At 32.7% G+C, this 26,427-nt stretch overlaps 1 protein-coding gene across 1 annotated transcript in view; it reads right to left on the bottom strand.

The window, feature by feature from the left end:
• LOC109248239 (protein eyes shut homolog) overlaps nucleotides 1-23,220 on the bottom strand; it is a 301,776-nt gene extending 278,556 nt beyond the window's left edge. Inside the window, exon 1 of the mRNA XM_053905309.1 lies at nucleotides 23,087-23,220. The gene's annotated coding sequence lies outside the window, so the exon portion shown is untranslated. The remainder of the gene's footprint in view (nucleotides 1-23,086) is intronic.
• Nucleotides 23,221-26,427: the final 3,207 nt, after the last annotated feature.

Raw genomic sequence — 26,427 nt, 5'->3', positions numbered from 1 at the left:
TTATGAATATGGTCCACATAAACAGACCAATTTATATGAGTCATGTTCATTTTTATATTAAAAATACAAAACCATGAAAACATATACTATTGCTTATTACTTGTTTGAAATAGGGACAAAACCAAATGGTTCAATTTATTTCATGTCAATGAAATAAGTATTAGGAGAGAAAAAATATGTTACAATGGTAATTTTAGTTGTATCTCAGGCTGCCATCTTTGCCAAAGTCATAATGACATAATCTCAGAATACTTCCAAATAGGGAATTATGTATTAAGACACTCTTTATTTATTTATTTTTTAATTTTTTTAACGTTTATTTATTTTTTGAAACAGAGAGAGACAGAGCATGAACAGGGGAGGGGCAGAGAGAGAGGGAGGCACAGAATCTGAAACAGGCTCCAGGCTCTGAGCTGCCAGCACAGAGCCCGATGCGGGGCTCGAACTCAGGGACCGTATGATCATGACCTGAGCCGAAGTCGGACGCTTAACCGACCGAGCCACCCAGGCACCCCAAGACACTCTTTAAAAAGTAACTGCATCGGAGGCGAGCCTGAGTGGCTCAGTCGGTTAAGCGTCTGACTTTGGCTCAGGTCATGATCTCATGGTTCGTGCATTCAAGCCCCATACAGGGCTCTGTGCTGACATATCAGAGCCTGAAGCTTGCTTCAGATGGTTGTCTCTCTCTCTATCTTTGCCAACTCATGCTCACTCGCTCTCTCTCTTTCAAAAATAAACATCAAACAAAAAAAGTAACTGCTTTGGAAAATTAACATAATCTTGCCTCTGCAGTGCATTTTGTCCACATTCTGTGAATAAAAGTATTTGATATTTTAATAATGAAGGATGCATATAATAGATTCCGAGTTCTTGTTGCTGTCTAGTTAGTGTTATACTATCTACCCATTCTTGATGCATTGTGATCATGCCATAAGTTGAAAAACATATATTATTTTCTCCACAATAAATATATGAATTCTTAGTTTTCTAGAAAGGTAACACATTAGATTACTAATTACATAAACATTTATCAATTTAAGAAAATGTATGCAAGAGTATAATTTATTTGCTTTGGGAAGACTGATAGAGGTAAATGGATAAATATATGTAAGATAAACAAATGCAGATGAAATTTTAGAAACAACATATTGATTGAGAAGTACTAGACTATCAAGGATGCTAGTGAAGAATTTTAATATCTTCTGCCAATTTTTATATACCGCCTGTCTTAATAAAAACACATTGTTTAGAGTAGCTTCCCTCCTGGGCACAAACAGACAAATTTGTTGACACAATTCTGACAGCTCCATTGAAGCAAAAAACAGAATTGCATTCATTTATTCAATTTCTAAGCATTAGATTCACAAACCTTTAAAAGAGGAAAACATTTTAATATAGATAATTAGAACAAAAAAACCAGTATTGTATCATTTTACTTTATCGGAAAAAATGAATTAGTATGGATTAATCAAAAATTTAAAAAGCAAATTTATTTATTTCTCTTTCAGTTGACTTATTTTATCTTAGGCAAGCAATTTAAATTTCACATTTATTAAAGTTAAATTGATAATACTGATAGAAATCTATAGGGGGTATTCAATGCTATGACTCTACACATGACTATGTAGAAGTTGTGATACATTTAGCATCATATTAGTAAAATCTTCTACATAATAATTTTCCTAGATGCAATAACTTGACCTCTATTCAATGTTTTAATAGTAACAGGGCGAATACAATAAATAGCTGATACTGCAAATATTATTTCATAAGGACTACTACTTATTGAACCCTCTTTTCTAATTATTTATATCATTTCCTTCAGTTAAGGATACTTTATTTAATCTTATCTATTTTCTTTTCCTCCAATCACTCCTTTTTCAAGGAGATGTATATGCCTGTGATATTGTGATTTATAATAAGTAATAGACATTTAGTTATCATGTTTCTGGCACAGAATTCCTAAAACCCTTGGAATTCTCTATGAGAGAGTGATAAAAGTGTCTCCTATTAGGTTAATGAGCCGACTTTGGAACTCACCTAAGAATGGGAATTAGTTGCCAGGGGGACCAACCATGAATAAAGGGGTAGAACTTTTAATCTCATCCCCTGATTCCCAGGAAGGGGAGAGGGCCCAGAAGTTGAATTCAATCACCAATGGCCAATGATTTGATCAACTGTGCCTTTGTAATGAAGCCTCCATAAAAGAGAAACAAAATTGAAAGCTACTACCTTTGCCTCCATATGCCAGAATGCCTCCACATGCCATGGTTCTGGGCTCCAAATTCCATGAAAGTAGAAGATCCTTTTTGGGGGACTTCACCCTACGTATCTCTTCATCTGGCTGTTGATCTGTATCCTTTAATATCTTTTGTAATAAATCAGTAACGTAGTGAGTAAATAGGTTTCTGGAGGTCTGTGAGCTACTCTAGCAAATTAATCAAAACCAAACAGGGGGTTGCAGGAAACTCTGATTTATGGCCAGTTGGTCAGAAGTATAGGTTACAACCTGGACTTGTGATTGTCATCAGACGGAAGAGAGTTATTGGAACCCGCAGTCTGTAGCCAGTGGATCAGAAACACATATAGCAACTGAGCCCTTAATCTGTGGAATCTGATATGATCTCCAGAAAGATAGTGTCAGAATTAAGTTGAACTCCATGATATCTATCAGATGTCAGAAAACTGATGGTATGTGGAGAAAACCCCAAAAACATTAAAATTGAGTGCAGAACCAATATAACATTTAACAAACTATTTCTTTTGTTGAGCCTGTTCTCTAATTATGCTTTCTTTTATGGATTGTATTTAAAACCTCTTTCATAATAGAACATTTCCATACATTTCTATAATACATGCAAGCAGATTTGATATTTCTACCATTTAATGTAAAGATGTAATTTCATAATTAATTTATTAAATTTGTATATTTTCCAAGCCACATGCTGAGATGTATTACATTCCTCAAATATAAATGACTCATATATACAGAAGTTCTTTTATAAAAAGACTACATACTATTAGAAATATCTTTGTTTTTAAATTTAAAAAAGTTCTTAGAAGGAAAACATTTATATTTCTAAACCTCAGTTCATAATTGTTAAAAATCAGTTAATATCTAATGGCTAATCCAGGGTTCAACCTTAATGACATAGAAACTATTCAAGCTGCAGGGGAGATGATAACACTATTCTATTCCTGTCTTCTCTCTTAGAATCTCTCAAAAGATTCTCTAACCTTGCACAATGAGTCACTGTCAACCTATGAAAACAGGTTGTTTCTCACTGCAAAGCAAATCCATTTGTTATGACAATTGCCCGTAGCTTACTATGAATTTAAAACACAAGAATACAAATTCTGATACTGAGTTGTGCTTAAGTGTTAGAGTCAAACTGGTTGCAATTATTAGGTGAAGGCACTTTTAGAATCAATCCACCTCATCTTCTTTAGAATGTGAAATAACTTTCACTCAGATCACCCACCCACATAAGTATGGGCTTGCTCCCACAACACTAACCACCAGACTAGAAAAGTAGAACCAGGAATGAGATTTAATTACTACCACCTTTTAAAATATAAACAAGATCTGCCCTACAAACTATTTTGTCAAAATATGCCCTTCACTCTAGTGTATTCTATTGTCTGGTATCCAGTTTTAAGCCTAATGCGTCTTAACTAGCTTAAAATTAGTATACTAGGTCCTTTTCCTATTTAAACTAATGCTCTCCCTAATTTAAATGTCATGGATGGGGAAATCATAATTTGGACCAAATTCTTCAAACCAGTAAAAATATATAGGGGTTTTAATTCCCTTCAATCATCTATAATTTAAATACAAATGTCTAACTTTTAATTTGTCAGCATTTTTATGGTATTAAAGGTTGATAAATGTCTCTAATTATCTCAATGAGTGTTGTGAAAGTCTAAGAATGATTCTCAAAATAAAATTAATATTTTAGGAGAAAAAGCTACAGCACCCAGTACTCTAAAAAGTATAAGGAATATGAATCAAGAAAGTAGGAATTCTGGAATTAATAAGAATGTGGATCACTGGGATCAGGGAAAGTTCTGGTCATAGTACACATATCACAGGCAATATCTTCCCAGAGCAAGGCATAAAGGGATTCTACTCTTATTGATTTGTCAGGATGCTGAGAGAATTATAATTAAATATTAAAGAATTCAATTAGTCTAGAAAATGTCATTTGATCATTTAGCCAATGAACAGAAGACAGTAGTAAATAAACAAACATTAGAGTTGTGAGTGAACCTGGAAGCTATGACAAAGACTAAAAGTAAAACAAACAAGACCTAGAAAATCACTGGGGCCTCAGAAACCCCCAAACTGTGGCACGACTCTAATACTGAGGCTGTTTTCAGACTCAACTGGAATCTTCTTGCTGTAATTCCAACAATCAGTAAGAGGATATTAGCAACTCAGAGCATCCGTGAGTGATCCCATGAGTACCTACACCTATTTCTCACTATTCTTATTCCCTTAATTTCCTTTATATAGTAATTTTACCATTATTTAATCTTTAGATCCCCTCTCTGTAGAAGAAACATGCATACTTCCCTCAAACTTTCCCAGCCAAAAGGAATACACAAATGAATGATTACTGTGTTTTAATCTAGCCAGAACAAGGATACATTACTTTCTGTGTGATTTTGAACAGGTTGCTTAAAATGGAATTAGACAAATTCCCAGTTCTTACAGGAAGAGAATGAAATAGGACAACGGAAATATGCTCAGTAAGATTTAAGGTGGTAGTATAGTTTTATCTAATTCTCTCTTTGATCAAAATTGTTCAATGATGTTTTTAAATTCGCAGAACACAATTCAAATATCTTAATGAGGAGCTCAGGTCCTTCTCTAATGGCTTCTTCAACAGCCCTTCCGTATTCACTTCCCACTGCCCCTCTCTATGTAATTTTGGTGTAGTCACACTGAATTATTGCATTCATTCTTCCTGTGCCTTTGCTCCTGCTTCTTTCCCCAACTCTATAAGCATTTCTACCCTCTCCTTCAAGGATCAATTCAATGTTTATTTTCAATAAAGTAACATTTCCAGATGTCTCTGCCTTCCCCCTTCCTCCAGATAAAAGAGATTTCTCCCTTCTCTTACCTCTGAATCTAACCTTTCCTGTGTCTTATGGAGCATTTGACTCCATGCATCCTCTCTTTTCCTATTTTTTTTCATATTCTCCTTATCCATTATCTCACTTCCTTCACAACTTTTAAGATTTTTATATGAAATTAATCAGGCATTAACAGGAAAAAGACTAAACCTTCTATTTAGATCTTAGGCACAAGCAACTTCCTTTGTTCTTTCAAGTTGCACTACTGCAATACACATGTAGCATAAATTTCAGTTGTTTCCTTTTTTTTTTTTTTGCATATCATAGATCACATATGGAAATAAAAAACAGGAAATACATGTGGTAATGAAAAGAGAAAGACAGCAGAGAATTTTTCAAAACCTTAAAAAATCAGTTCTTTGGACAGGCACTGCAATGGCAGAGTTATTTTGAGACTGCTAAACACAGTATTAATACTGAAAAAGCAAAAAAGAGTGTGTCAGCCTATTGGAAAACAACTCATGACAGTGTAATTTAGTGCAAAGTGCTGAAATGTGAATGCGACTTTTGAGTTGTGAAATCTTGCCTAAAATCTATTGTTTTATAAATTTCCATCACATGTGTGTGGACAGAAACATATATAAATATATATTTATATAATACATATATATACATATAATACATATATATTTATATAGTACATATATATATTTATATAATACATGTATTTTATAACTATCTATCTGATATATTATTTTGTTTTAGTCCAGTAACAATATCCAGGAAATAGTGAAGGGTGCAGATGCTTTTAAATGTCCCATCCTAAAGTACTCTCTTCATACACTAGATCTCAAATCCCACTTCAGCTGCAACCATATTTCTCCCTTTTCATTACTGCAAATTCTGAAAGCAACAACATTCATTGTCTTGAGTTACTCATTCCTATTGACTTCTCCATTAACTTCAATTTAGCTTCTTCACCCATTATTCCATAGGAACTCCTAATTTTCAAGTCGTTGATGCCTTTCTTATTGCCAAATGTAGTAGGTATTTTAAAATTCTTATCTTTGCTTACCAATACTCAACACTCAAATTATCACCTAATTTTCCCCTAGTTTTTAAATTATTTGTATTGATTGATGACATTACACATTCGTGTATCTTACCTGACTGCATCCACCCAGTCTCTCTGTTGTCTCTCCTTCCTCTTCCTATCGAATGGCAATCTGTAGACTTGTATGAGTGCCATCATATGTCAACACTCAGAATGAGTGGTTTAGTCCTGGAGTGGAGAGATTTGAACTATGGGCCAGAGCACATACTAAATCGCTAGTACTCAGTAAATGAGTTTCCAAGCATTAAAAGGGATATGTGTGTATATATGTATATATGTAGATATGTACTTGTGTATGTATATGTATATACTGAATTAAGAAATGAAATTCCATGGTTTTCATTTTTAATTTTCTGAACATATTCTTTACATTGTAATAGTTCATCCACAAGGTAGCTCACAGTAAAGTCTTTGTAGATCAGAAATGTATTAGATTTGATTTCATATTCTCTATATTGCAAAGTTGAGAGACTTTCAAATAGAAAATACTAACTAAAAACATTAAATAGGGGTACCTGGGTGGCTTAGTCAGTTAAGCGTCCAACTTGGGTTCAGTCATGATCTCAAGGCTTCTGTGTTCAAGCCCTGTGTCAGGTTCTGTGCTGACAACTCGGAGCCTGGAGACTGCTCCAGATTGCATCTCCCTCATTCTCTGCTCCTCCCCTACTTGTGCTCTCTGTCTTGCTTTCAAATATAACATTTAAAAATATTTTAAATAAATGGAAATGGGAGAGAAGTAAAAAAGCAAGTCATGTGAATGGCTGATAAACTTTATGACAGTGTGTCATAACTCCAAATTATTTGAAAGACATTATAGCATTATATCCATTATAGAATCGAGAACATGAAGCTGTCATTCCCATCTTTTTCTTCTACTTACTCTTAAATGTTGGGTGATTAGACTAACATCTCTTTGCTGTTGTTTTCTGGTTTGTGATTTTGGGATAATAATATTAACTCCTTATAAATTATAAGAATAAAATGCTCTACAGATAAAAAGTATAGCACAGGACCTAGTATAGAGTAAGTATCCAATGGCATTTATTCATTTATGTATTATTGACCAACCTTTGTGGAGTTACTATTCCACATACAGTATTTTATGGTTATTTCTTATCCTTAAAAATTAATTATACATGATTAAACATGTATTTTTTAGGACATAAGAAATAAACATTTGTATAGTTTTTAATAATATTTCAAGGCATCTCTTCAATAAATGGTACTAACCTAATTGGATATTAACATTTAAAAGAGTGAAACTGGACCCATATCTTAAACCACTCACAAAAATTAACTCAAAATGAATTAAAGCCTTAAATATACGACCTGAAACCATACAACTCTTAGAAGGAAATATAGGAATAAAGGTCCTTCACATGGGTCTTGATAGTGATTTTTTTAAATGTGACACAGAAAGCACAAGCAACAAAATGAAAACATAATAAAATAAACAAGTGGGAGTGCATCAAACTAAAAATGTTCATAGCAAAACAAACCATCATTAAAGTGAAAAGAAAATCTGTGGAATGAAAAAAATATATTTGCAAATCATATATCTGATAAGAGGTTAATATCCAAAATATAAAAATAACACACGCAACTCAATAGCAAAAGTCAAATAACCTAATTAAAAATGGACAAAGAGCCTGAATAAATATTTCTCCAAAGAAAACATTCAAAAGGCTAATAGGTACGTGAAAAGATGCTCAACATCACTATTTATTAGGTAAATGCAAATCAATACTATAATTAGATAGATATCTCATGCATGTTAGAATGACCATCATCAAAAAGACAAAAGATAAATGTTGGCATGGATGTGACTCAAAGGAACTATTGTGCATTGCTGTTGGGATTGTAAATTGGTACAACCACTATGTGAAACAGTATGGAGGTTCCTCAAAAAATTTAAAAATAGAACTACTATATGATCCAGTAATTCTACTTTGGGATCTAATGTATTTCCTCATTATTTATGGTTGAATAAAAACCATTCACATATACACATACATTATTCAACCACAAAAAATGAGGAAATCCTACTATTTGCAAGGACATGGATGGACCCTTAAGGCATAATATGCTGAGTAACATAAGTCAGACAGAAAAAGACAAATACTGCATGATCTCACTGATACATGTAATCTAAAAACACACACACACACACACACACACACACACACACACACACAAAACAAAAACTCAGAAGAAGAGATCAGACGTGGTTATCAGAGGGGGAGGGAGAATTGAAAGAAAGTGGTCAATTCAGTACAAACTGCCAATTATAAGACAAGTAAATAAATACTAGGGATGTAATATACAACATGATGACTATAGCTAACACTGCTGTAAGATATATAAGAAGGTTGTTAAGATAATAAATCCTAAGAGTTCTCATCACAAGAAGAATTTGGTTTTTTTATTCTTTTTTTAAAATTTTTATTGTATCTATATGTAGAAGATGCATACTAGCCAAAACTATTGTGGTAATATTTTCATAACATATGTAAATTGAGCTACTATGAAATACACCTTAAATGTACACAGTGCTGTATGCCATAATTATTTCTCAATACAACTGGGAAAAATTTTTAAACAGTATTTCATTTGTCACATTCTGGATTAGCAGAAATTCAGTGTTTTTCTCTAATGCTCAAGTTTGCACTATGAATCAAATAAAACTACTTAATAATGAAAAGCGTTAGGAGAACGACACATATTTTGTTATGATTAAAAAATAATCTGAGAGCAGCTGAACTTCATGTAGTAATTGTGGTCCCAATATTATAATTTCCTAAAAAAACAAGGCTCAGGGGTGCCTGGGTGGCTCAGTAGGTTAAGCATCGGACTCTTGGTTTCAGCTCAGGTCTTGACCTCAGGGTTCCTGAGATTGAGCCCTGGTTGAGCTCTGCATTGACAGCAGGAAGTGTGCTTGGGATTCTCTCTCTCTGCCCCTTCCCTATTTGCACATGCTCTCTCTCAAAATAAATAAATAAAAATAAAATAAAATAAAAAGATTGTTTCATTTTCACAGTTTGAGTTTTTACTTTATTTATCTGATGTTGCCTTTTTGTTTAGGTTCATGTAAATTTTCAATATAGGAAACTATATTATGATTACTACTTAATTTGTATTTGCTGTGGATTGTTTGATCTAAGAGTAAGAGTATATATATTACAACACACAAAAAAAATTACTAGAGGAAAAGAATATCATATTTTGCTCATAAATGTACTATACAAATGTCAGAAAGATTAATACAATTACATTTAATCCAGTCACTCTTAAATTAATGTAAAGTTTATAGTATTGAGCAAAGTTACAAAGATTTGTACTGTTAACAGATTCAAGTTATAGAAGTGATCTAATAATGAAATTTCCAGAAAGCCAGAACTTAATTGCTTTATTTCTTAGACTATTCTACCATTATTATTTGTTGTACAATGAAGTTTTAACTGCTTGTATATTTATCATTACCTGGAAATTAAATTTTTTATCATATGAATTATCATCAGACTATATAACTATACAAGTGCAAAAACAAAAAAAAAATCATGCAATACACTATTCTAACATAACAATCTTTTCACATCCAATTTTTTCACTTCACTTATTTCTTTGAATCCTACTTTTGTTAGTCTTTTTAATTGGATATTGAATAGTTAAACTTTTGAAATACAGCTAGGCATAGCTCCCTACTTGTCCTGGTATCATATAGTCCTCTTCAGCCTACATATTTCACTTTGTATAGCCAAGTACATATGTGATGATCTTTCTGACTGAATTGACAACTAAATGCATAGATGAAACATAAAATTAACTGCTCTATTATTATAATAGAACTCAAGGTATTTGAAAATACATGGAAAAGAGCATGACTAACTTTTTATGAATAACTGACAATGATGTGGATAAGAACTTGGTTCTCAAATCAGTTCTAGAACTGCCTTGGTTGGACATATTCTAGCAATTTAAGAATGGGTGAATTATTCAAATTCTCGGTGCCTCAATTTTCTCATCTGTAAATTGAATAAATAGTAATAACTAATCCATTATCTACTGTAAGCAATAGACTATCTAAATACTATGCTCATTGCTTGTTACTTGTACTCAGAAATTATTACAGTAGCTTGTTGTTATATTTCAGCCAATGAAGTATTTATATTCACAGAAAAGTAAAATATCTTATATTTAAATAAATGTATGACATTTATTGCTAATTATATAAACAGAAGAGGTTAATTCAATTGTTTCAAAGTACAAATGGCTCAGTATTAATGTACTGTTACCCTGATAAGACTAATATATTAATTTCTTAGGCTGCTATCATAAAGTACCATAAACAGGATGGCTTTAAAAAATGGAAAATTTTTGAGTCACAGTTCTGGAGACTAACGGTAAAACCTAGGTGTAGGGAAGGTTGATTTCTTGTCTGGTTGTGAGGGAAATAACTGTTTTCCTCTCAACTTTTGGATGGGTGCCTTCTCCCTTTGTCTCCTCACATGTCTACTCTTTTATTCATATCTCTGTGTCCAGAGTTCCCCTTTTTAAGAGGAAACCAGTAATACTGGATTAGAGCTTACCCTAATGACTTCATTTTAACTAAATTGCCTCTGTTAGAACCCTATCTCAAAATAAAGTCACATTCATAGGTGATGGGGCTTAGGAGTTCAATGTATAAATTTTGTGGGTGTGCAATTCAGCACATTACACTAAGTATATAAATCTAGTTTTTCATTTCACTATTTGATGCTTTTCTACCTAATACTAAATGTTTATTTAGAATAAAAATACTACCTTCAATTTATGGAATTCTATTCCATATTCTCTAAATTCACCTCCACTCTGTCACACTGCTCCTCAACTCCTTGTGCCACATGCTCCCCAGCTCGGTCTCTCCTCTACTTCTATGATTGTTCTTTCTTGGTCTCCTCCATTGACTCTCTTTTGCTGCCCATAGTTAAATATACATATTGTCAAGGAAAGTGTTGCTTCTTTCTAGAGAACTCATGTGTTGTATGTACTAATTCACATTTGACTTCAACCAAAAGTATTAAAATCTTAATTGCCTGTGGAATATACCTGTTCCACAGGCATCTCAAACTTAAAATGCCTAAAACAGAATCCTCCTCCTTATTCTTTCCTAATAGCTTGACTTAAATACAGTTCAATTAAATACACCATAATTAATTACTCAGTCACTATATCTGAAAGGTTGATAACATTAATTTCTCTCCCTCGTCCACCGCAACTGGCTCACAATATTTGGTTGATATTACTTAAGGTGCTCCTCACATTTAACGCATGTCCTCCACCTACATTATTGATTTTTTAATCTTAGCCCTTAACATCTCTCATCCTGCTATTATACTGATTTCCTGAAATGAATACCTGCCCTAACCCTTGTTAATCTATTCTCCTCTCACTTCTCAAGAATGAAAGCTAACCATTTTCCTCTTTGAAAATGTAGTTTGGCTACACAGAAAAGTTAACACTGTTCACTTTGCTGTACAAATAATTTCACAATTTTGTTCTATCTGCCTTTGAATTCTCTGCATCTCTGCCTCACTACATTGATTACAGTTTCCTAGGCTTGTTAAATTATTTTTCTACTTCACTACTTTGGGCATGTGCGAATATTCCCTTGCTGAGGAACATACTTTCCACTTCATCTTCCCTGTCTCTCCCTACCATCTATTTTTCACCCACATCTCCCCGTGTAAAAATGCCTATCCATCCTTCCAATATCATTTCATACAGAACCTTTTCAGTGAAGCCTTGTGAGACTTCCCTAGAGAGAAAAGTTCTCTGTCCTTTGTGTCCCTGTGACCCTTTGTCAGTATACTGTAGATTATGCTCTACCTTCCCTTCATAGGATTATACCTCTATCAGACTCTACACTTCTCAAGGGGATGCTATGATAATGACTAAGAGACTCAGAGACAAGTTAAGGTAAGATCCTGGCTTTGACAACTATAAGCTGCTGACTTCTAAAATTTGCATAAACTCCCTGAATATTAGTTGTCTCATATGAAAAGTGGGGACAATGATACCTATATTTCCAGCTGATGGGATGATTAAAGTATATATTATCTAAAGCATTTAATGCATTCAAATATTACCATTAGAAGTAATAATATTGTTGCTATTACCGCAAATTCATGATTAAGGCAAGTCATGTGCTCAAAAGTAGCATTCCACTAATAAATGCTTTTCACAATAATTTAATAAAATGGACAATAAAACCACACCCACACTTAATTAGATGAGAAAATAGGTCCCTAAGAAGGTAAATTACTCATCCAGTTTCACAAGGGTAATAATTGCTAGATCTAAATTTAGAACACAAATCTTCTGACTTTTCTTTGAATACTTCCTGTATCATGAATTTCATAATTCCACTTTATGAAGACATAGTCCCGTAAATGTTTCCTATTTCTAAAAAAGCTATAGTGCCCGGGCACACATACCTGTGGCATCAACTGATGAAGTATTTCTGTGTATAAAAGATACACTTCAGTAAAAGAACCATAACATAAACATGATCAAAGACTTCATGAAGTTGAGCCTTTCAAGATAATCTTAGAATTTAACTGCATTATAAAAACAGAAATGGCAGGGCATATCTGAGTATTTTATATCTTTGTCTGCTTTGCTAGCAGTTAAACTGCAAAATACATTTCAGAATTGTTTCTGTGAAGACAGTATTTATTAAATGAGGGCATATGTATTAATTAAATAAATAAATAATTAAATAATTAATTCCAAGTTCCCACGTTATGGTAGATTAGTCAAAAAAGTTAAACTTTACAAATTGTGATCCTTTTAGTTAATCTAATTCATGCATTTCATATTCACCATGCACAATATTCAGCAGCAATGTATTCATTCATTGATTCATTCATTCATCAAATATTTGTTTAAATGCAGTCAAGCAAACATTTATTCGGCTAACACTGTGCCAGATACTTGAGTACAAGCACATGAACAAGATAGACATGGCCCTTACTTTCTCAAGATTTTAAATCTATTGGTAACCTAAGTTACTTTAGTTGTATTTTATCAAGAATTATGGAAAATGCTTCTTTTTTTTTTTTTTTGAAAGTTTATCTATCTATTTATTTATTTTGAGAGAGACAGAGACAGTGCAAGGAGGAGGGGCAGAGAGAGACGGAGGGAGAGAAAATCCCAAGCAGGCTTCCTGCTGCCAGAGCAGAGCCTGATGCAGGATTTGAACTCATGAAACTGTGAGATCATGACGGGAGCAGAAACCAAGAGTCAGAAGCTTAACTGACTGAGTCACCCAGGTGCCCCAGAAAATGCTTCTTAATTTAGCAGTACATTTTAATCATGAAAGAAAAGGCAACTGTTAGGTCAAAGATATCATTTTTTTTCAAATAAAGTTTTCCCTATAAGATTTCATATTGTCTCAGTGTGATGTAAACATAAGCATATGATATTGCTTTTGTTTTTAATCCTACTTTGAAATAGGATTCTCACTAATCCTAGCCAGTACTGTATCACATCTCAAAATGTCCTACATATTAGCTCTTGAGGCATCATTCCTTTGTAAAATGTAAATAAAAGGAGATGAAAAAAGCTTAAGAAGAGGCACAATATGAGAATGTTTTCCTTTTCCAATGTACTAGGAAGTAATTCATAACTGGATAGAATTGCTTCTGTTTAGAGGAATGAAAGGATATATTGAAGTCGGTAAATGCATTTTCTTTGAGTAAAAGGGTTATCACACAGACATTTGTAACTTTAGAGATGTCACTGCTATAGCTGCAGGGTTTCAGAAGGAATTTCTGTGCTTCAGGATGAAGATGACTGAGGTTCTATTCCCCTTAATATGAGAAAGAATGACTTATAAATGAAGATTTAAAGTACTGGAGTCAGCTTTGAACTAGTCAAGCTTGAAACTAAACTCCCATCTCAACTAGTAAAGCTCTCACTGCCAGAATGTTTCCTGGTTGTGGAGGATAAATGACAATATGTACCACCAGAAGGGATACTATATACAGAAGTCAAAAGTAAGTGTCATCAACTCATAAAATAAATATAACTTATAAGAAGTCATGTGCATTTTAAGTTCAAAGTAGCCCTACATTATGCAGTAATTAGACTAAAGTGGTGTTTACATTACTGGGAAAAAAAAGTTTTCATCTTGATTTGATCAAAATATATTTCACCACTTTGGGGCACCTGGGTGGCTAAGTTGGTTGAGTGTTCAACTCTTGATTCAGCTCAGGTCATGATCCCAGGGGTGTGGGATTAAGACCCTCAGAGCATGGGACCCACTTGGGATTCTCTCTCTCTCTCCCTCTCTCTCTCTCTCTCTTTCTCTCTTTCTCTCTCTCTCTCTCTCTCCCTCTGCTCCTCTCCCCCACTTGCTCCCTCTCTCTCTCTAAAATATAAATAAATAAATAAATAAATAAATAGAAAAATCTATTTTGCTTAAAATGAAGAATAATAAGACATTATTTGCACCTCCTCTGTCCAATTCTAATTTCTGAATTTTATTTATTTATTTATTTTTAACATTTATTTTTTTATGAGATAAAGAGAGACAGAGCATGAACGGGGAAGGGTCAGAGAGAGAGGGAGTCACAGAATCCGAAACAGGCTACAGGCTCTGAGCTGTCAGCACAGAGCCCGATGCGGGGCTCGAACTCACAGCACGCGAGATCATGACCTGAGCCGAAGTCGGAGGCTTAACCGACTGAGCCACCCAGGCGCCCCTATCTTCTGAGTTTTTAAGTGGAGGAAGAGCTAAAGGCAAAAATACTATATACAAAAAAAAAAAAAAAAAAAAACTAAAATTAAAATCTGAAACCAAAGTATAATGAAATTTAAAGAATGATATCGATTTATTCATATATTCAATTAATAGTAGAAGGTATATTTATCTAACACCATCAGCTAAGTCAATTACAATGTTAATTTTATTCTAAATGTTGTACAGACCCAAAAGAAAATGACAGTTATTTAGTTCAAATAAAACATAACATCAATTAAATACATATTTACTTATAGTTAGATGTGGGACAAAAATGTGCATTCAACAAATCCAAAGACCTTTTAACTAATCTGTAATTATGAACTGTGTATGATGTAAGTTACAGTGAATTATGAATACACAACAAATACTTTGCACTGATTGAATGACTATGAATATTATAAACAGTGTGGTTTCCTCAAAAGATCTGTTCTAGTGGTAATGAGTGTTTTACCATTTACGTATCTGGATAAATAGAAATTGTCAGAGTGTCTGGGAGGCTCAGTCAGTGAAGCGACTGATTCTTGATTTCGCATCAGGTCATGATCTCACAGTTCATGGGATTGAGCCCCACATCAGGTACTGCACTGACAGCACAGAGCCTGCTTAGGATTCTCTCTCTGCCCCTATCCTACTTGCAATCTCTCTCTCTCTCAAAATAAACAAACATTAAAAAATTAGAAGTTTTTGGGGCTCCTGGGTGGCTCAGTCAGTTGAGTGTCTGACTTCAGCACAGGTTGTGATCTCACAGTCTGTGAGTTCGAGCCCCTGATCAGGCTCTGTGCTGACAGCTTAGAGGCTGGAGCCTGTTTTGGATTCTGTGTCTCCCCCTCTCTCTCTGTCCCTCCCCTGCTCATGCTCTGTCTCTCTTGCTCTCAAAAATACATGGAACATAAACTTTTTTTTTAATTAGAAAGTGTCACTAAAATCATATATTGAGGTTCATTTTTCACTTTGATAAATAGCGAGGATGACAAAAACTATATTCTATAACATCTGGAAAAATATATATATATATATAAACATTTCAACTATGGAAAAGAAATGATTTTTTAAAAAGGTAGCAGGCTAAATTTTAGACTATAACAAAGACTGCAAGGGAGTATAAAATATCTAAAAGTTAGAGAGGCAATGGTATAGTCAAGGCTTTAAAAAATGACACTGATAAATAAGGAGTTTTGGCTTAAAATGATACATTCTGCTGACATAACTAAGAGGAAATTGATAAGGCCATGGTAAATAAATAAAATGTAAGATTATAAGGACTTTTAAATATAGTTAAATATATCAGAAAGACAGGGGATAGAACAGACCTCCTATTAAATGGATTAAATTAACAGATAACCTATTCTAAGGAAATGGGTCTTTACTACAGAAGACAGAATATTGTTTTATACCAAGATATCTCTAAACTGCTATCAATCCAAGAATTAGATATTCTCAACAAATTATTTCATCAGAGATTTAAAAGAGAGAGAGAGAGAGAGAGAGAGAGAGAGAGAGAGAGAGAGAGAGAGGAGATGGAGGTTTTAAGACCAAAATTGAAACAAATTAAACATCATTTCATTACAAAGGGGAAAGACAGGCAAATCAAGATAACAGTTACCAAAACATGTGGTCATCCAATTATCTGTTGGAATTACCATTTATTTAAAAAACAAAGTTTAGTAATTCTTGAAATCCCATCCCCTTCCACAAAGAGATACTTCAGATTTAATTGTAACTAAGTAGGGATTATTTATAGTGAATTAGACATGGAGGGAACCTAAGGAAGGGGCAACCTTATAACCTCATGTGGGAACAATTCAATACAGCCAGATACAACTCCAATAATATTTGAACAGTTCTGAAAAATAAAGATCAAAATCAGATTAAACAAAATTACAGAAATTATGGGGTCAGTTTTGTGTCCTCAATTCTTTTTTTTTTTGTTTGTTTAATAAATGAATCAAAGAACAATGATGCAAGCATTTTCTTAAGTCTAAAATGCAACCCCCAAATTCTGACAACTACATTACAAGTTATTCTAATGAGGAGCAAAAATAAATTATTTCATATGTACTCTAGGATAAATGCAGAATTAAAAGGACATATTGAAAAGATGAAAAAGGAAATTATGGAATCAGAGCTACATATTGCTATATTTGAGTTTTGCACAAAATAGTATGATTTAAATGATTGCATAATTAACACGTCAAATACAAAGAGGTTTGCAAAAGCCCTTGAAGGGTGACAAAAAGGGTAACAAAATTATGTTGCTGTCAAAGATATTTTTTTAAAGTATTCTAGAGTTCAAGACTAGTGAACTTTGTTGTTGTTGTTTTGTTTTGAGATGTGAGGAAATCAGTTGAATGACTTACCAGAGTTAACACAGTTGTTCAGGAAAAAAGCTGGAAATTCATTGCTGACCTTGTTTGTTCCACCAAATTAAAAATGCAACTAAAAGAGTCCCATGGGGGTGGGGGTGGAATTAAAAAGAGCCCCAGGGCATATCATAGGAATCTTAAAATATCTGAAGGTTTAGTTGAGGAAGAGGTGTTAATTGATCGTTTTTAATCACTTAAGTAATGTAATTAGAGAGGTGGAATCAAAAGATGAAATTAGGAGGACACAGATACTCATTTCAAATATAAGCGAATTTTCAAAATGATTACTGAAAGATGAAATGAGATACCTTTGGGAAGTATTGAATTATTCATTAGTAGAAACGTTCACATTTAAAGGGGATAAACATAAGTCTGAAGTACTGGAGTTGGGATTCAAGAACCATTGGGATGGTTAGACTAAATGAAACCTTATCTCTTACAAGTCTGTCATTAAAATTGCATGCTCAAAAAGTGACATATTTGCAGAAAGTGGCAAACGTCAACTGGCCAGGTCACTTAATTGCTGAATTCTCTAAGATTTGGGGAACTGTTCAAATAAAACTCTGTATTAAGGTTGAAGGATGAAGTAACTTAATATTTTAAAACATTTTTATTTCCTTCAATTGAGTTACGGAGCTATTGTAAATTACAGACCATTGTGTATCTGATACTACTGTATGTACTCAGGAAGTGAGTACTAAATAAATAGGTGACACAACAAATCCAGCTTCTAGAAAAAGACTGAGGAACACAGTGGTCCTTCCAAGTAACTCAATTATTCTCCATTCAGAATTTTCCAACCATTTAATTGATTCTCCTTATTGATCCAACCAGGCCATTTGATTCATTGATTTTCATTACTCCACTTAAAAATCTCAAGTTCTACAGGGAGCTTGGGTTACCCATGCTATTATGAAAGATAAGAAAAACTAAATCTTCAAGAGTAAACTACCTCAGATAACAAATAGTATGTGTTCTGGTTGACTTTCCTGTACTTACCGGCTTTTTGGTTTGTCAGTTGTTGACAGATCTCTAAAATACACTGTCCTAACCAAACTGCAGAGCATCCTGTCTGCCTTTTAGTTTGGAGTCACTGTTCATCTTGACCTTGCCATTTGTGTAAGTATCAGACTGGGTAATGACCTTATTTGCTACTATACTGCAGTCCCTAGTTATCTGCTTGGCATTTATGGTCAGCTTTTCATTTACAGCCTGATGCTGACATATTCCCTAGACAATACTATATGTTACTCATTAGCATTAGTGTCCTCTCTCTAAAATCATGGTCTAACATAAATCCTCTTAGAAACATTGTGCTCTGAAATTCTTATGAACCTGTAGCAATTTACTAGAGAAGTAATTGTTTCACCTAAAATTGTACTTCAAATCATTATTTGAATACATGCTTTTTTCTCATTAAAATAAGACATGTTTTCTTTCAAAAGAGAAAAGTCAATTATATTTTATTATGTTTATGAGAGTAAATGACAATGTGATGCATAGAAAAAACTATCTTTAAACATTGCAGTACTATTTGAATTATGTAAAGATCTCTGGAAGATTTCTTAAGATAATTTATTTTCTGTATCCTTAATGACTTTAAGAAAGTCTATGTAACTTGCATTTGAACATTGTAAAAGCAAAGTGACATTTATTAATATTAATTTGTATTTCCTGAAGCATATTATTCATTTTCAATACAGTATTATGTACTGTAATATTCCATCATGTTTATTCAATGCTGATTTTAAAAAAAGGACAACTCATACTCTAAAACCAATTAGCAATTTAAATGTAGTGAAAGAATATTAGTCAAAACAAGATATTTTCATTTTTTCTAAAGCAAAAAAGCTTAAGGACATCATTGTCTTTTCTACTTTTTAATGTAGCTATTAACAATACCCAAGAATTTGTATGCATATTTTATATCCTTTAATTAAATTCACTTCAAGGTCCTAATTTATGTGTAAAATATAAAGATAAATATATGCAGTGTTTTTGAAACCTTATAAGTAAACTTTTAAGGAAAGTTTAACAGGAACAAATTTCAGCTCAAGTTTGACTAATTTCATATAGGTGGATGGAAAATTGAGTTAGTATGCTGAAGTTAAAAATTATGATTTCTGGCAAATTATGACAGATTAAAAAAAACTATTTTCCTTTAATAAAATTTTGATAATGAAAGTCCATTGCCAGATTACCAAGATACAGCTTATTTCTAAAAAGATGCAACTAATTATATGGGTTTAAGTTGTTTTATTAGGATATTGTTTTAATAGGACTTAATTCATAAACTATTTTCCTTTAAACATATGCAATTGTAGATGTGACATAAATATTTAAAAATATGCCATTTAAACATTTGACATCCAAATTATCAGGTATCATTTTGTTGTTGATAATGATGTTTTGTTGTTTTAATATAAATTGCAGTTCTCAAAGTGACGTCTTTGAGAACAACAGCATCACTGTCACCTAGAAACTTGTTAGAAAAGAAAAATCTTTGACACCATCCCAGACATACTAAGTCAGTAACTCTGAGGGGGAGGTCAAGCAATGGGTGTTTTAACAAGTCAACTGAGCAATTATGATGCATGCTAAAGACAGAATAACTAATCTGGATGTTCTCAACATTGGTGAAATATTAGAATTATCAGATGAATCAATATAAATAGATTCATAAGTAACATCCTATACCAATTAAAATGAATTATCTGATGAGAAGACCAGAGTTTGTTTAAAGCACCCCAATTTTAATGTGTAGTCAGGGTTGAGAACCACTTCTCACCTAACAACCAAGAGAGCTTACTTCATTCCTTTTTTACTTCTGTGGAACTGAAGGCATGCCCGTTATTTCATTGACATTGCAAAAGTTACTGCCGGATCAACAAATTTTAATATCTAATGAAAATCTTTCTCTTTTTTGCCTGTTCTCCTGATGGGAAACATACAATGCCTTATTTTTTGTATTGTAATAGGTATGCCAATTTAAATCCACTACTACCTATATACAGATAACATCTTATTAGTAATTTTAAACAAATATAAAAGTGACCTGAAAGATTCATTGCTCTTCTAGACTACCCATCTTACCACATAGTATTGGTTTCCTAATAAATATCTAGGTGGAGTTAATCAGAGTGGAGATACATCATAAGTACACTGAATTTGCTGCTCATTTAACAATTTAGCTAGTTCCTACTATGCTATGGAATTAATCTTTACCTCCAGAAATAAAACTAATAATTTATAATGAGAGTGTAGAAATTTAAAACTGACATAGAAATACAGGCAAGTAGTAATACTTCAGTAATAGTATTTTAATACTATCTAACTAGTCTATGTAACTAAATAACTAATACTATCTAACAAACTCAGTTACATCAGAGATTTGACAGACATTTACAAAGTTTGAGTATCCATGGGTGCCTGAGTAGCTAAGTCAGTTGGGTGTCCGACTTCAGCTCAGGTCATGATCTCATCGTCCATGAGTTTGAGCCCTGCATCAGGCTTTGTGCTGACAGCTCAGAGCCTGGAGCCTGCTTTGGATTCTGCGTCTCCCTTTCTCTCTGTTCCTCCCCCACTCGCACTTTGTCTCTCTCTCAAAAATAAATAAAGATTACCAAAAAAAAAAAATAAAGTTTGAGTATCCAAACATTTTAGGTAGCAGGTTTCTTTTAGTTATTTTGTTATTCATTACTCTAAACTCAGTATTTCTAAAATAGTTGTAATATCTAAAATTAGGGGATTCATTCCTACAAAATTATGAATAAAACAGTTTACATGGGAAGTAGATAATTTTCAAATAATTTTATGTTTACAATATTTAACCCTGAGTTAATAGTTGATAACATTGTAACCATCCCATTTTTCTAAAGCAAAAATAGCAAATGACTTTTTTTTTAATTTGCACAAAATAAGCTTATGCTTGATTGGAATAACTGATTATTGTACAAAATGTCTTCAATATGTGTGAAAATTTTAGAATCTACATTGTTTCTTCCTCCTTTCTTTCCTTTATTCAATACAACACTAATTATTGACACTTTTTCATGAAATAGCTCTCAGATATCTTATTGTAAGCCTCACAGCATTATGCCCACAATTTAACTCAGTGCTAATACTTTTTTCTGCCTCCAGTTTTCCTCATTCATCCTAAATTCAGATGTGGAATAATTTTCAAGAAGTAGTAATTCTTCCCATCATGAAGTAAACTGAATAAAAGACCAGCTATTCTAAACTAATATCTTCAGGTTTACATGAAAGTTTCTTCAATGCCCAATCAGTTGATTTCTCACTAACTCACTTCATACTTTTTTTTTACTTTCTTTCTCTCCTACACTGTATGTCACAAATTTACCTTGATTAATATTATGACCTTTCCCCAGAGGTCTGGATTGACTAGAAATCTTATGAAAAACTTGTGTTTATCAGTCTGAAATCACAAATCATGCAGCCTCTAAAGGTCATTTTTATTTTCTTTTTAAGAATTTCAAAATGGTACATTTTTTTCTTTTCAAATATGTGAGTTAGAATATTTCTTCTGCAAAAATAAATACTGTTCAGTTAAGAATGATACATTTAATAAAATAGATATTAATTTGGGGGAAGATCCAAATGTTCTAAGAACAAGAATAAGGACATAGAGAAATCATGAAAAGATGTCTACAGGCACGCGAAATTGAATACATGCACTACCCTTTTGTTAGAGCGTCTATATAGATAGAACATATTTCGTTTTAATTATTGTTTTTGAGGAAACATATCTGGAGAATTATCTAGAGAATGTGTGTGTATACATAGGTTTGCATGCATTTTATGGAAAACAATACTTGCTAAACATTCAAGGATCAAACGCTTTTAAAAACAGCTTATCTGCCAGAAATCAGTTTTGCTTCTACTAAAATACAACTTGTTCACTCTCTCTATTGATCATGTTTGTCATGTTGTATTTCAGTTATTTAGGAAAACCTCAAAAATTATTTTTTAAAGTTTATTTATTATTAATTTTGAAAGACAGAGAGAGAGAGAGACAGCAAGCAGGGCACAGGTAGAGAGAGGTAGAGAGAGACAGAGAGAGAGAGAGAGAGAGAGAGAGAGAGAATCCCAACCAGGCTCTGTGCTGCAGCACAGAGCTGGACATGCAGCTCAATCTCACAAACTGTTGAGATCATGACCTGAGCTGAAGTCAAGAGTCTGACACTTAACTAAGCCACCAAGACACCCCCCAAAATTATTTTTTGAGTAATAATTATATTAAATAGAATTTCCAGTTATATAAAACAAAAAGTCTATAATTGTATTGTAGTAGTTATAATTATATGGGGTACACACATAAACTATTTTTGTCTTTATGAAAATCTACTCAGGCTTCCTTTTATAAGAATGCTTCATTGTTTTCCATTTACTATTTATTTAAGCATTCTTTGGCAGTATGTTTCATGGGAAATTTAAGAACATATATATTTACATTCTTATATAAATGCATATCTTTATATATGCATATATAAACATATATATGTACATTTATGCAATATATACAACATAGGTATATTTATGTAATATATATATAGAATATATATATATATATATATATATATATATATATAATTTTTTATTTGTAAGAGACACTTACATTTTTTATATACCAATGTTTTCTTATTTTGAAATACACCCTAATCATGTCTGTGAAACACTTCAGCACACTATATAAAGGATAGGAGAGATGGGGTGAGATTCACTTACCTTGTATATGAATGAAGTCTAGTGCACCTCGGTTTCCTGGAGCTGTGAAGATTCAAAGAAAAAGTCATAAGCATGTGATCCCTCTATAAGACACCATGAACCTACAAGTGGAGACCAACAGGAATGTTACTGTTAGAGCTGGAAAATTATCATCTTTGGAGAGATTAATTGAAGAATATTAAATCTTGACTCATACTTACAGGAAACACAATCTCCTTTATAAGCCAAGAAAACAAAAAAGATTTAAAGAGTTGATTCATAGATGACCATACAAAAAAGGAGAGTGAAACTGGTAATAGCAACAAAGGTATTAGCATGATAGTTCTTATAGACCATACAGCAATGTGATCATATCACCATAAACTGAAACATCATGAAATTGGGCTACCTACTCAGCCATTTATGGAATGGAACTTTAAAGAAAAACTAAACATGAAAAATGTCCTTATCCAAGATGTATAAGTGATGTGAAATATTTGCTAACAATATTAAAGTTCATTGAAAAATCATGGACATGAAATGGTCAATTTAATGCAAATATTCACCCTGTTAAAGTCACATTATGGAAAATACTTATCTTGCTCACAAAATAGATGCTTTTCCAGATGTCTGACATACAAGGTGCATGGAGTGGTTATAGGCTTGTGTCAGGATGTGTGATAATAAGTAGATAAAGTTCCTTCTCTATTCTCAACTGTGCAGTATGAAGAATCACAGACTGAAGAATTAATTGAATAATGCCATGAAAAAGTTATATATTAGAAAGATTACAATGAGAAGTCTTGTCACCAAATTGAAAATAAATTTGAGTAGGAAAACTGAAACAAAGAAGACCATCTAATGCTTTAAAAATGTGATTATAGGAATCTGAGCCACATCAATAGTAGTGGGTATCAAAACTTGAGTTTACATTGGGAAAATATGGCAGATGGAATTGAAGGGACTTAGCAGCTCATTGTAAGTGAAATGAGGGGTGTGAAGGAAATATTAAACTTAAATAAGACTCCAGGATTTGATTTTACTTTTTGGTAATTTAACTTAAATAGAAGGCATTTTCAGAATGGAGAAATAATAAGTTTTGTTTGGTCTCTGTCGAGTTGTTATACATATGAAATTTATGAACTGAACTATGACTTCTTACATCAATGAAGAACCCTAGGTAGAGAATAAATGACACCTGCTTTTGTATTTTCAACATTTTTGGTAATTTCATTATTATTCTTTTTGGTATCTACCTTCAGTCAGGATTTCATAACTACTATTTTGTTTTATCTTTCTCCCCAAATTGTTGAGAAACCCTCCTAGCATATAGAGACAACATTCAATTTTGTGGTTTTGGTTTGTTTGTTTGTTTTATGGTTCAGCAATTATTTTCTCACAAATTTCTATATAATTTGTGTGTATTTCAAGCTTTAATTTTGGACTGACTGCTACAATGGTTTCCACATCTACTCTGGTTGCTTAAACTCTTCATTCTATAGCACAAGTGTTCATTACATTTCCATCTCCCAGAGAGCATGACTCACTTTCAAACTGAAGCTTATTTGTTGCAATATCAATATGAGGTCTTTTAACCTCTGCTTCATGTATGAAATAACGGAGATGTAGCATTTCAGCAACTTGTCAAAGGCAGACCTAGAACAACAGGTTTTCTGACAAACATGTTAACATGCTTTCCATTGCATTATGCCTATTCTCAGGTCAAAGATTTTATTATGCTTGGAGTTTTATTATATTTTTTCTTTGAAGCTGAATACTAATAATTGTGAAACCCCCTGGTTATGCAAAATGACAACCTAATTATTATGAGCTCATATTTATTATTATTCTCATAGGAATGAGAAATATCACCTAATTTACTATCCTAATGATCTACTCTAATAATTTCTCAAATCTTATGCCTGAAAAGAATAGAAAAGATAGAATTTTCATCTTGTAATTTTCAATCTCTGATCATGCCTCATCAACTCATATTGTAAGAATATGAAAATGTTGCAAATAAAAACAAAATAAAACACATTCAAGTCCCTCTGGTTTTTTTTTTTTTTTTTTTTTTTTTTTTTTTTTTTTTTTTTTTTGGCAGGGGAGAGAGTATTATGGGAAGGGTCCTGAGAAGAAAAAGGCTTATTTAGTACTCAATACTGACTCTCTCTAATACCTGGAATGACTAACTCTAAAAAAATCCTCTCTCTCTCCTCTCCTCTCCTCTCCTCTCCTCTCCTCTCCTCTCCTCTCCTCTCCTCTTCCTCTCTCTCTCTCTCTCTCTCTCTCTCTCTCTCTCTCTCTCTCTCTCTCTCTATATATATATATATATATATATATATATATTTATAACCTCTCCCCAAAATGCTGGAATGGCCCATAAAGTTAAGTAATATTATAAATGATTCAATGAATAGCATACATTACATTGTGAATTCCTGTATGCTTACATCAAGTTAATGTCCAGTAATTCAATTAAATGAATACAATTTCAAAGAAGAGATTCCTTTAATAATGTAACATTGCAGTTTCTGGGTAAAATATATGATAGTATTTATGGTCATTTACTCAAACCTCTACTAACTTCAGTGGATATTACTTTATGAATTTTGCAGTAAGAAGCAAACATAAGCTCAGTGAAGCAGCTATCTCTCTACCAGTTGCAGATAATAAAATACTTTATATTAAGTAGTCATTTGTATTAGATTAAGGTTGTCCTTCATAAAGTACTGGTGCTGTATATCTTTAGCATTTGCTTCCACTCTTATGATATGCAAATATAATCATTATACCATTTTACTGAAGTGTTCGGCATGTTTCTACACCATCTAAATTGGTGAAAATGAATTGTGATAGCATGCAATATTAATATGAAAAGCCAGAAAAATTGCTCACATAATACAACTTTCATATTAGAGGATTTAAAAACTTCAATATTGCTGTCACAAACCTTTTCTTAGTTGTGCACATAAGCAGAAAGATGAAGTACCAAGTGTTCTATCTCTTTTGAAAACAGTCCTTTCTAGGGATCAGAATGATAATACTGCTTGGCAAAACAATATCTGTAGATTCAAAGAACAAAATACTAATTTCAGCTAAATCTGACTCTATTGCTTTACAGCTACTGAAATTTAGGAAAAAGACATGATTCTCCCTATGAATAATAAAATGAGAAACTGAAAGTCTATTTTGTGTATAGAACTATCCACTTCCCTTTCAGTTTTATCCCTTTCAGTATTGAGTTTAAAAAAAAAAAAACATGAAAGAGAAAATTGTAGGGACTTATCATTGGGAAAATACTGACAGAATTGAGTCATAGAGTAATGCTTTTGACCAAAGGTAGAATTCAAATTCATCTT

Source organism: Panthera pardus, unplaced genomic scaffold (assembly GCF_024362965.1).
Source record: "Panthera pardus isolate Hobbes unplaced genomic scaffold, ASM2436296v1 HiC_scaffold_17, whole genome shotgun sequence".
NCBI lineage: Eukaryota > Metazoa > Chordata > Mammalia > Carnivora > Felidae > Panthera > Panthera pardus.
Note: the sequence above shows the minus strand (reverse complement) of the source record. Positions and strands in the feature narration are given on the sequence as shown.